This window comes from Rattus norvegicus, chromosome 13 (assembly GCF_036323735.1).
Source record: "Rattus norvegicus strain BN/NHsdMcwi chromosome 13, GRCr8, whole genome shotgun sequence".
In the NCBI taxonomy this organism is placed as follows: domain Eukaryota; kingdom Metazoa; phylum Chordata; class Mammalia; order Rodentia; family Muridae; genus Rattus; species Rattus norvegicus.
Window position 1 is genome coordinate 64,775,947 of NC_086031.1, and position 7,036 is coordinate 64,782,982.

The window sequence follows — 7,036 nt, forward strand, 5'->3', positions numbered from 1 at the left end:
AGATAATAAATGTATAGATAATGTAAGAACATTAACTCTTCAAAGCCTCCTTAAAACTAACTATGGAAATAGACAAGTTTAAATGAATTTTTAGCAACATTTTTTTAAATATAACCTAAGATAGCTGTAAGAATTTTTAAATTATGATGTCATTTTAAGAATTCTCTCTTATTTTTATTTTATGTGTTCTATTTTATTTTATGAATGTTTTGCCTCCAGGGGAACTGTGTGACTGCCTGGTACCACAGGGTTCAGAAGATGGTGTGATCCCTGGATCTGGACTTAATGAGCATCATGGCCACCACCAAGTTGGTCCTGAGAATTAAAGCCGAACCCTTTAGTTAGATTCTCCTAACCACTGAACCATCTCTCCAGATCTTAAAATATCATTTGGATCATCATCTAAAAATAATTTATTCTAAATTATATAAGTAATTTTACAACCAAATACCACACACAGTTCCATTGTCTTTGCTTTTATGTGTATTTTTGTTTGTTTGTTTGTTTGTTTGGTTGGTTGGTTTGGTTTTGGTCTTGGTTTTTGAGACAGTCTTATTATGTAATCTTGCCTGGCCTAGAACTTGCTATATAGACCAGTCTGGCCTTGAACTTACAGGGGTCTCCCTGGCTCTGCCCTCTAAATACTTGGGATTATAGTCATTGGCCACTACTCATGGCTCATTTGTGCTAACCACAATGTTGTTGCCAATAGAAACTATTTTCATTACTGAGGCAATATCAAAGTGACAATTAGGATCATTAGAGGTCTGCATCAATCAAAAGTTGTGCTTTGTTTGTGTTTCAGGACTTGACTTTATGAAAGAACAAGTATTCCTAACAACGTCGTCTCCATTTTATGTTAGAACTTAAACCTGTGAGGGAGAGAGTCAAGGAGAAGAGTAAAGGAAACTCAGAATAAAAAGGAACTTATATGCTCAAGCTGGCGCCTGCAAGGACGGAATGAGCCTTGTGTCAGTTCTTATTGGCCTCTGTCCTTCATGATGTGGCTGTCCCGGAGAAATCAAGGTGCTTCACCATGGAGCCAAACAAAAACACTTGTCCCTGGAGACAGGAAAGCTATAAAATGATCCAGGTGAAAGGTTGGGGGGATTATAAACCCAGCCATTGCATCACATAAATTGTGAGCCAGCATATATGTGGTGATGTGTGTGAACTACAGCGTGGTGGCTGCATCATCTCTACCCTCCAACTATCACACAAGAAATGGGCGGTACAGCTCACTCCTGCCAGAAACACTCAGGAAAAATAGCAATCCTGGATCTGTGTTTAGCCCAGTGTACACACGGAAACCAAGCAGTCACACTTCCTTGAAAATTGGTTCCAGGAACTCCCTCTTATACTAAAATCCGTGGATGCTTCTGTGCTTTCTAGAAGGTAGCATAGCATTTTTATGTAGCCCATACATACCTTCATCTTAACTTTGCTATCTCTGGATTACAGAGTGGGTACATCATTTTGTTTAGGTAAATATGACAGGGTAAAAGAGCTATACACAGTCAGCACATACTCATTTTTGTAAGCACTTTTATCCATAGTTGATTGAACCTGAGGATTCAGTAATGGAGGATAAGGCAGGACTTTGGTAGAAATAATACAGTGAGAATAAGGTTGTGTTAATACTTTTCTATACATTATATTCTCCAGGCATGAGCTCACTGAGTTGTCACAACCTGATGCTTCAGGGCCAATTACTGGTTTTGTTTTGTTTTGCTTTTCTCTTTTTAAAAATGTAGTAAAGATTTTTATTTGCCAATACAAGATAACACAAATAAATTAATTTTACAACAATCTTAGACTCCAGGCCTTCTCTATGAGGTTAGCTTGTTATGTAAACAGACTACTATCTAAAATGATGGAGCGATCGTATGTGAGTGTTCAAGACCAACAAACCTGTGAACAATGAGGAGACAGGAAAGGGCACTTCCTTGCCTCCTTTCCTCGGTAACACTCGTTACTGAACAGATGTGGCTAAGTTGGTGGAAAATGGTCTCGCTGTTTTCAGAATACAGTGGCACCAAGTTCGTGTAAACCCGAAGGCTGTCTATCATCCAGCTGCACCTATCATCTTCTCTAGCAGAAGCTAATCTGGGTGTGGTTGTGCACACCTGCAATCCCAGCACTGGGAGGCAGAGGAGGATACATCTGTGCATCTACTGACTGAGTTCCAGGCTAGCCCTGGGTACAAAGTGAGGCGTTGTCTCAAAACAAAACACACACAACTGAAAAAGCATACTACCCAGGAACTAGGGGTGACACTCGGTGGTACAGCACTTGCCTAGCATGAGCAAGTCCCTGTCTATTATCTTCAGTAATAAAATCGGGGTGGGGAACCAATTGCCAGTATGAAACTAGATTACTGAATGAGAAGTTAAATTAATTTCATATTAAAGTTCGAACAAGAAAAGGGGGTTACACTAGAAGCAGGCAGGTGGGTCTCTGTAAGTTCAAGGACAGCCTGGTCTTAAAACCTATTTCTAGAGCTACACATAGAAACCCTGGGTGAGTGGGGGAGAGGGAGTGGGGAGAGGAAAAGGAAGGAAGGGGGAGGGGGAGAGGGAGAGAAAGCCTGTGGTTCAGCTTAGAGAGCCAGGATCCTGCCAAGCATAGCTGTGAGCTGTACCCAGCTCTCAGAGAAGTCCAGGCTAATGTATGTCAGGAGGCCTCCGCTGGCAAACTGGTTGGTGGGCTCCTGTACCATGATTTGTCAGTACTCATAGTGATCATGGGAAAAGAATCAAGCAGCCTCAGTACTGGAAGCACTCCAGCACAATTTACCTAGGAAAATAAGGATCAGAGTCCTTCTGTAGGAAAAATAATTAAAAAAAAAATTAATGAGACCCTAGGCTCTACACCACTGACATTTTCCATCACCCTGAAAACACTGCAAAATGGTTTCTCTCACACGAAGACAATCTGCACACTCACTCAGGCCTCAGACAGCCACATCCCCCCTTTTGTCAGCCCCAGGGAAGTTACAGACGCTGGACAGAAAGCATTCTAGAAGCCAGCGCGTGTGAGCACATTCCAGTCACGCGGTTTGAGATTATGGGTGCGCGGGGGTTGTTTCTTTCCTTCTACCGTTGGGACGTCCCTCTTTGGTGGCTTAAAGACTGCTGTACCTTTCACCTTGTGTGGCCTAGGCACGCATCACCTCCACAGGAGAGGGTTTGGGGGCCACCTCTGTAAGCCTGGACAGCAAAACCAGGGTCAGATTTCTGCAGGGGTCTGGTCCAAAGTTCTTATTTTCTGAGTTCTTATCATTTCTACTCCCAGGATCCATGGTGTGAGGATTTGGGGCAGGTAAGGCTGTGGAGGAGGCAGATGGGAACCAGCCCCTGGACTTCTGCTTAGGGGACGAGCGAGGGGTGCTGCTCAGGGTGGACTGGGCTGTTGCAGGGTGCTTCTCCTCTTTTGCTATCTCTCCACTCTTCAGCTTTCGTTTATGGAGTTCTTCTGCCACTCGAAGGTACCTGGTCTCCTCAGTGGTGAGGCCCTTATGGGTGTGTAGCCAACATCTCTCAGTCCTGCCTATTGTTCAAAGCGCTGGATGTTCTCCTGGGTCGGTTTTGTGATCAGAGAATTCATGATGAAAGCTTTAGCTCTCATCACAGGGGCCTTGTCTGAACTGTCAGCGGCTGTCCAAGAAGTCACAGAAAGGGAAGAGACGCTGGCTGCTCCTTTCTCTGTCTTGTCAAGATGCTGATACTTGTACTCTGGAATCACTGGCTTCCAGAGGATGCTGCCCATGTCTGATGGAGGAGAAGTCATGGGCGCAAGGTCCTCTAGGGCATCATCATAGCTAAATGCCGGCAGCACATCCCGACGGGCAGGGACGTCTTGCTTAGAGACCCACTAGGAGCAAAAGAAGACACTTCTGGTTGTCTTGAAGTCATTGGAAGACTGCGATCCAGGTGTTTTTTCTGTACAGAATTCGGAGCTGAGTCCCTGCCACACAGTGAAATGACGCTGGACTGTGCTGACAGACAGATGTTAATGAGGAACATTGTCTGGTTTCTGCAAATTGGCAAAGCTTCTAAGAAACGGTCCATCCAGAGGTTCTGCTTTCCCACCGCCTGCACTGGAACTTCCGCACTAAAGAGTCTTCGAGGCTCCAGATGGCTTAAGAGGCTGCTGGGCTGAGCAGAGCAGAGCCATACAACCATCGTGAGAGCTCAGTGAACGTTCCCCCATGGAGGACTGTCGCTGGCCCCCAATGACGGTTTATATTTCTTTTTTCTTTTCTTTGTACTTTTTCCTTCGGTTTTTTGTTTTTGTTTGTTTTTGAGACAGGGTTTCTCTGTGAAGCTCTGGTTATCGTGGAACTCACTCCATAGAGAAGGCTGGTCTCAAACTCAAAAATCCACCTGCCTCTGTCTCCCTAGTGCTAAGACGACAACCATGCAGCACCACCATCTGGCAAATATTTACATTTTCTAAACATTAGATCTCACCACAATTCGCCTATCTTCGTGTAACCTGTAAGTAGCAGCAGACGTGGGTCTCAAAGGACTCGGACCTGCCAGACTGCCACCTCCCTTTGGAACACCAATAAAAAAGCTGCAAAGTCGATCTGCATCTGTACCTGTCAAGTGCAGAAGAGCCTGCACCACAGCCCGCAATACTGATTTGCTGCCGGCAACGCGTTGCTCACCCGAGTCAACTTTGCTTAAATTTACTTTTTTACAGATTTAAATAAAAATAAGGCTTATAAGAGCTATCAGGGCCAAGTGCTGATGACATATACCTTAATTCCAGCACTTGGTAGGCAGAGGTAGGTGGATCCCTTCGAATTCCACAGCATATATAAGTGAGAGACCCTGTTTTGCTCCCTTGTGCCCCACTCCAACCTATCAGGCACTTAGGATATGTCCAGTTATAGGATATGTCTAAGGGTTTGCCCAGTATGCACAAAGGACTTGGTTTAGGCCCAAATCCCCCATAAAAACTCAGCTGTGGTGCTGCCTATAATCCTAGCTCTGGGGACAGACTCTATGAGGAGAATCGAGAGTTCAAGGCTACCCTTGACTACACAGTGAGTTCAAGGCCAGTCAGAGCCACGCAAAACTCCATTTTAAAAAGCAAACAAACAAAACTATGTGTTTAGACAGGTCTAATCTCAGAACTCCAAAGGCTGAGGCAAGAGGACATTCATCAGCATGAGTTCAAGGCTAACTTAAACTGTACTTCTAGTTTAACTGAATTCCAGGATAGCCTGGGCTGCAGAGTAAAACCCTGTCACAAAACAGGGGGAAAAAAAACTATGAATTTGTCAAAAAATAAAATGAATTAACAAAAAAGAAAGAAAGAAGAACTGTTGGTAGTGGATTCATCATTTACATTGAGAATATAGTTTTTATAACAAAAATAAAAACTCACATTGCTCTCAAACAGTGTAAAGCTTTATTCACACTGGAGCAAGCTACACTGTTTCCAACAGAAAGGGTGGTGGAGCCAGTGTCTCTTAGTCATAACATATTAATTCTGAATTACAATGGGAACGAATCCATTACCAATAAGTCAAGGGACTATCAATTAAGCCCATGAGGAAATGTTTTGTAAAAGACCTCCCACCCTCCTAAATGAGATGCATCTGACAGATAATATCTCCCTCTTAAATGTGCGTGCCGTTTTTCACATCTACTCATTAAAAGCCAGCTACTCATAATGCCAAGCCTCCTTTTTGTCTCCGGGGACAGTTTTTCAGAATGTCCCGAACAAAATCTTGGAGGCAAACTCGGAGGGAATGGAGGCCGTCTGATTGGAAGTCTTCTGAGACTATCATTGTGTAATCCTGTGTGTAATTCATCATTTGAAAACGAAAACGCACTTGGAGTTTTCTGCGGCAAGGACTCTTGTGTTGTGCAAGTCCCGAGCTGCTTTCAAACACGTAACCACTTCCCTCTCAGAGGGACCTCTGCGTTTGCTTTGCTACACTACGTACATTGGGAGAGGCATCACCCTGTAATGCCTGTGTCACCTGCCAAGCTGCCCGGCTTGCACTGGGAACCAGCCCGTGTCAGCAAGAGTCAGTCCTCTGCTTACAAGAAGCTCAAACCCAGACAGCAGATGTATATGAACCCTTGAAACGATAGCTCTGGATTTAATTTAGTTTTCATTTCTTTATGGTTTGGGGTTTGCTTGTTTGCTTGTTTTTTTAACTTTTATGAAGTCTATTTCCCCCAGAATAGCTGATTTGAAACATCTGCTAATCATCTGCCTGCCTTGGCTATGCTGTACCTTCAGAGCGGGACGGGTAATGCTGACCACACCCACCTTAGGTCCCACCAGTTTATTCTGTGTAGCCTGCTGCTAGGAAGCCTCTATTATTCCTTCCTGTCACAGTCCCCAATAAGTCCTGACAAAAGTTTCCCAAACTTTTCCTAACTACTTCCTCTCCACCTCACCACACCCCGACAACACAGATGCACCGTGTCTCCCCGTCTGCTCTTCTTAGCACATCTCCAGACCTGAGGCAGTTTTCTCTCACTCCTAGCAGAGTAGTGACCAGTTCAAATAAAAGCCTACTTTGACCCCACCACGGATGTGCTCCACAGTATGACTTGGGGCCCCTTTATCTTATACTGTTCATTGCTGCTTGGTGTTTGACAATCTAACTCTGTGGCCCAGAAGAGCCTGGAACTCATTATGCAGACCGAGGCGATCTCAAACTAACAGCAGTCCCCCTGCCTCACCTTCTCAATGCTGAGCTCATAAGCAACTTCTTCCTCTTTTTAGTCATTTTTACTTGATGCAAGGAGCTACAGGAAGTTGCCCTTGCCTCTTGTAAAGGTTAACACTGGGGTTCCTTTTCTGTTTCTCCCACCACCCACACAATCTCAATCAAGCCACCTGGTTTTTCTGATAGTTAGGGTTTTTTTTTTTTTTCACTGAAACATGTTCATAAGAATCATAACAAACATAACAACAGTCGTAAGACCTAACACCTAGGGTTCAGGTTGTCCAACTGTTCTTTTCAGAGTATTCATGTGCCACCAAGTATTGTATATCTACTAAA

General features: G+C 44.1%; 1 pseudogene; it reads right to left on the reverse strand.

The window, feature by feature from the left end:
- Nucleotides 1-513: 513 nt before the first annotated feature.
- On the reverse strand, nucleotides 514-4,009 carry Moxl-ps1 (monooxygenase like, pseudogene 1; annotated as a pseudogene).
- Nucleotides 4,010-7,036: the final 3,027 nt, after the last annotated feature.